Below are 6,314 nucleotides of genomic sequence, written 5' to 3' on the forward strand. Positions count from 1 at the left end.
ATTCCAAAACATTAACTTTATTCTTCTTTAACCATTCTTTGGTAGAACGACTTGTGTGCTTAGGGTTGTTGTCTTGCTGCATGACCCACCTTCTCTTGAGATTCAGTTATTGGACAGATGTCCTGACATTTTCCTTTAGAATTCTTTGATATAATTCAGAATTCATTGTTCCATCATTGAAGGCAAGCCGTCCTGGCCCAGATGCAGCAAAAAAGGACCAAACCAAGATACTACCACCACCATGTTTCACAGATGGGATAAGGTTCTAATGCTGGAATGCAGTGTTTTCCTTTCTCCAAACATAACGCCTTTTCATTTAAACCAAAAGCTCTATTTTGATCTCTTCCGTCCACAAAACATTCTTCCAATAGCCTTCTGGTTTGTCCACGTGATTTTTAACAAACTGCAAATGAGCAGCAATGTTTTTTTTGAAGAGCAGTATTGGCTTTCTCCTTGCAACCCTGCCATACACACCATTGCTGTTCAGTGTTCTCCTGATGGTGGACTCATGAACATGAACATTAGCCAATGTGAGAAAGGCCTTCAGTTGCTTAGAAGTTACCCTGGGGTCATTTGTGACCTCGCCGACTATTACACGCCTTGCTCTTGGAGTGATCTTTGTTGGTCAACCTCTCCTGAGGAGGGTAACAATGGTCTTGAATTTCCTTCATTTGTACACAATCTGTCTGACTGTGGATTGGTGGAGTCCAAACTCTTTAGAGTTGGTTTTGTAACCTTTTCCAGCCTGATGGGCGTCAACAACTCTTTTTCTGAGGTCCTCAGAAATCTCCTTTGTTCGTGCCATGATACACTTCCACAAACGTGTTGTGAAGAGCAGACTTTGTTAGATCCTTGTTCTTTGAATAACACAGGGTGCCCACTCACACCTGATTGTCATCCCATTGACTGAAGACACCTGACCTCTAATTTCACCCTCAAACTAACTGCTAATCCTAGAGGTTCACATACTTTAGCCACTCACAAATATGTAATATTTGATCATTTTCCTTAATAAATAAATGACCAAGTACAGGTATAATATTTTTGTCTCATTTGCTTAACTGGTTTCTCTTTATCTACTTTTAGGACATGAGTGAAAATCTGATGATATTTTAGGTCATATTTATACAGAAATATAGAAAATTCTAAAGGGTTCACAAACTTTCAAGCACAACTGTAGATTGCATAATTATTTATTTTCCAAGTAGTTAAAAATAATACTTAACAATATGCCAAGATGTGCATGAACAATTCTGTTTCCTTACAGAAGGTCTGGCTGCTGTTTGCGTGGAAGATGTTTTCATGTTTGCAACTGGACTAACTTCCTCCTTTTGGATTGGAACTTATACCAAGGATTGAGTTCCTGAGCATCCTACTTCACTGGTGGACACTTTTGCACTATTATTATTTAATTTTGTAATATAACTGTGCTGCATTTGTATATTTGAGATTTTGAAGAAACCACGTTTGATTACCGTTTATTTAAGCTACAACTGAAGATGTTTTAATGTGTTCTTGTTTATATTATTTTACATTTGGACTGTTTCATCAAATCCTGAGCACTGAAAGAGAGATTTCCTGGTAATAAAGCCAAATCAAGAGTACTTGAAATTAAACATTTATTTTTGATACCTAAATAATAGTGTAATATATATTTTATACTTTGCCTTACTTTTACTCCACTTTATTTCATTTCACACTTTATTTGCAATAATTTAGGGCAGATATGGAAGTTTTTCCAGTAAAAATTAAAATTCATGGACAGCACAAGTTACTCTTCACATGCTTGAGACACTGTTTCATTAATGTGTACATTATTAGATCTGTAGTACACAGAACAAATTATAATTGAGCAATTTCTTTAAGACGTATGTACAGTTCTGGCCTCTGTAGGTGACTGTGCTCCATAACAAAATCCAGGTACTCCTGCATGTTAAGGTCACCACATGAATGCATTGGCTGATTTGATTCAGGGAAAGTATCCAGTTCTGTACATTCAATCCTAAATCAACAGTCTCTAGGGACAAATCTAGATTGAGAAATGGATCGAAGTAATAGCATTTATTTACATTTAAGCCACAAAGAAAACAACAAGTTACTGGGAAATGATAATCCATTATCTGTGTGGTAAGTAGTACAGTTCATTGGGCACTCCTCCAGGACATGATGCGGTTGTAGAAGGGCGAATCCGGTGACTGTTCCACAAAGTCATGCATTCATCCAGGTCCTTCTGTATGGCATCCTTGAAGCAAAATCTTAGCAAGCACTGATGTTCACGACTTCCATTAAAGTGTCCTGCATCTTTGAGGTCTGCAAATAACTCCATCCAGAACTGAGACCTATATAAATAACTGGGTTAAACTTCATATTAATTCTGCAATTTGCTTAGGCATACCAGTTTATTTGCACTTGTAGATCAAGAGATGATATCAAGATAAAGAAAAAAAATGTTTACAAGGGACCAATGTTGGGGTATGTTACTTTTAAAATTAAATTAGTCACATTCCTCATTACTTACAAAAAAAGTAACCAAATATATTATACAGTTACTTATAAAATTTAATGCATTACAAACCTTGCTTTTCATTGCACAAATAAGATATACAAAAACCATACTTATAATAAAAATGAATCTATTTTCATGAAATGCTTTATTCCTGATCAAGATGTTAACAAACAGAATTCCATTTATTTATAATGCACCTTTTAGACCTCCTTATTTTAAGCCTTTGTTATTTCTTAGGATGTCAGTTCTAGCATTAGGTACAGTAGAACATAAACTCCACAAACGCTTATTTTAAATTTAATTGTAGTGGTCAACTACATCTACATTAACAAAATATGTTGTAATATATGTTGTGAAGAAAATAACCCCATCCCCTTTTTATATCCCTGACCTGAGCCCCCTAAGATGCATTTGCTTCCTATCTTTCACCCAGAACTGCTGCAACAATAACTGTCTCCCTGTGACCCTAAACTTAACATAACTTAATACATTTTGTTTTTCCTTAACATGCATCACAGTTGTAAAACGTGTAAACTAACAGTAATGATGAAGAGCGATAACTTCATTTAGGTCACGTACCTTCCCTTTCTGAATATGGACCACCACAACTCAATACGCTGATTGTTTGTGGATGAGCCATACATGTGGCTAGAAATTCCTGAGTAGTAGACGGCATGTTGGTGACATAGGGTACATTGAATTGCAGCCATAATGCCATTCTCCGTGCCGCAATCGGTCCTCAGTCTCATGGGCACAACACCAAGGCATCGCACACAAGTTAGGAAATTGTGAGCGATCACTGATGGATTGCTATTTGTTTGTCCACTTACAAGCCACAGTACTTTACGTGAAAATCCATCAATACTTCCAGAAATAGTAAATCCGAATGGCTTTAGTTTGTCGTAACCATCAGCATGCCACATATAATTCGGCCCCATTGAGTGGTAGGTTCTTCTTATAAACCTTCTGCGTGCTCTTCTCTCGCATCCTCGAGGATTTAGCTCCTGGAGAAAAACCATAACATCATCTCTCTTTACTTGCAAATTGTACTTTTTACCTGAGTACTTACTTGCCACATCATTCGGTAGCCAAAAAGTTGTCCAGGTCCACAAAGCTCCAACCTGATGGCATTCCTGGCAGTGTTTGTGAAGGAATACTCCTTTCTACGATATAGCCTGGCTTCTCTAAGTTTAGTTTTAAGACACCGCAAGCCAATGTTTACACCATATAAAAAGGACATCATATCAACAATTACATTGTAGGAGTGGCCTTCATTGGAATAGCCACAACAACGTATCACATTTTCCATCTGGGGAGCATGTTTTAGAAAGTCTAAACATTTCCCACAAGAATAACAAAAGCGAGCCAGCTGGCTGAAATGGTTACCACAAAATGGACAAAACATCGTTGCCTGGCAGTGCTTAATCACTACAAATTCTATTCATTTTCCCCAGTTTGAATGACACAAAAGGTCAGCAACAAGCACTTCCTGTGTATTGTACCTCACCTTTCCGTTTGATTTGCCACTTATAAATTTGTTTCGGGCTACTTATAAAATTGTTTTCTGAACTGTTAATTTGTTTTACCGCTTGTAAATTTGTCTCAAAAGTTGTAAATTTTTCTCAGGACTTGTAAATTGTTCTCACTATTGTAAATTTGTTTTCTGAAATGTTAATTTGAATTTATTTTGTAAATTTGTCTTAATGGTTATAAATATGTTTTGTGAAATGTAAATTTGTTTTGCCCTTCTCAACCACCGTAAGAACCACTCCAGCCACACTACCATGTCCCCTCTAAGTTGCGACTATTATCTATTAAATCTGGCTGATCGGCCCCACATGTTGTTAGCTGTTATTTTTTGAGCTGTGTTCCCCCTTTGTCTTGTCATTTATTAACACACCTGTCAGTCACGTCCCAAACTCACAGTGGTGCCATAAATGTCTATGAAACTTACGTAAAGCATGTAGATCCCATAATAGACATTTGAATACAATACACCCCATGTGTCTCACGTAGGTACCCATTCACGTCTGAAGCGTATCTTTAAGGTATATAAACCCCTGGGTCTGGTTAGTTGTGGTACGCAGCAATTTGAACCTGTCTACGCGCTTCTCTTTGTCTTGATCCAACCGTGGAAATCACTCACCTTGTAAGTGTGTTTTAAAGCTTCATTGTATAATGTATACTCTCTGCTATGTATTGCTTTGTAAATCATTCTTTATTGTCTTTGGTTGTATACCTGTATATACCTGTATGTTTCTATTGCATATGTTTCAGTTTACAACGAGGTACGTCCAGTAAAAGCCTTCAAGAAAGCCCTTTTTTATGTGGATGTGCCGAGTTGTTTAAGCTCTCTTGCGGCCACGTTGCACAGAGCGGAGTGAGGAAGAAAACTGGCCTTTTCAGTTTTGAGCTGTGAACACCTTTATTCTTTGATGGGTAAACCAACAATCAGGAGCTCTTCAGTTGGTTATGCATATGCATATTACTAAAGTTTTTGAAAAGACAATTAGATGTAATCTTTGCCATACTAATTGTGGTACTTATGACATAGTCCCTCTTTGAATGTATTATGAAGGCTTGCCAAAAATGCTACAGTGAGTATTATGGTAGTTGTTTGGAGTAAGTCTTCATTCAAAAAGGGTGATGAGGAAGACAAGAGAAAGTCAACATTAAGTTTCATTGCCCATTATTTTGATGTTGATAATGCCTTCTATGAATAATAATAATAAGGGAGGAATTGTAGAGGAAAACCTTTACATAACACTTTTTAGTCAATTATGTTTTTTTACATGTTATCAGTGTTTTGGTAAATATACTTTTGTATATTTTTACTCTATAAAGGCTGTGCATAACAAAGGATTGTTAGCATACCTCTGATCATTGAATAAGTGTACAGTGAGCTCCAAAGGCTTCTTTGTTAAAGTTGAACCAAAGATTAGAATTTTTCCCTCTCAAAAGCTGATCTATGGTGAGTCTCCTTGGGCAAGCAGGTTAGATTAAGGTCCTGTCTTTATGGTCTTTTTAGGAGTCCTCACACCCATTTTGCTATGTTTGGAGCACCAATTCATAATACTGTGTTTCCTTATTACATCTCATAATGACAAAGTATATAGAGAAATGAGAATTAGTTCTAGCACTGAGACATGAGTCACACCATGTCAAACTGTGTACAGGAATACATTAAAATTGAAGTAATTTCTTTATTAAGTATGGAGGAAACAAACTACCTGTAACAACAATTCCTGAATTGCCAACTAAGCTTTTAAACCTTTATCCAGTAGTGCTATAACAAAATTGTCAAAAGCTGTGCAGATGTCTTAAAGCACTATAACAGTGGCATTTCCTGTTTCAACACAGATGACAACATATTTGAAAAAAGAGCAAGACATTTATGGGGTGTGACCAGGGTGAAAGCCAGATGGAAAGTTCTCATAGAAAATATTTTAAGGTAAGATTTTAATTGCATGGTTACAATTTTCTCTAAAACAGAAAACAAAACAGACTGGAAAATGATCTGAAATTCTTAAGAATATCTGGATCAAAACCAAAACTCTTTTAAATAGACGTAATGATAACTGCATTGAAAGTTTCTGGGATGAGACCCTTTAATCATAATTTAATAATTATGTCTAAAATTTACACTGTAACTGCAGTAGGTATATTTTATTATAATCAATTTTTGAATTATGTCTAAAGAACAAGTAATAGGTTTAAATTTATGGAAATAACATGTGAAATCTCCTTTTCTATCATCAGTTTAATGTTACTAATGTGGCAAGTCCAAAGAGTGACATGAAGCAATACA

Source organism: Polypterus senegalus, chromosome 7 (assembly GCF_016835505.1).
Source record: "Polypterus senegalus isolate Bchr_013 chromosome 7, ASM1683550v1, whole genome shotgun sequence".
Classification (NCBI taxonomy): Eukaryota; Metazoa; Chordata; class Cladistia; order Polypteriformes; family Polypteridae; genus Polypterus; species Polypterus senegalus.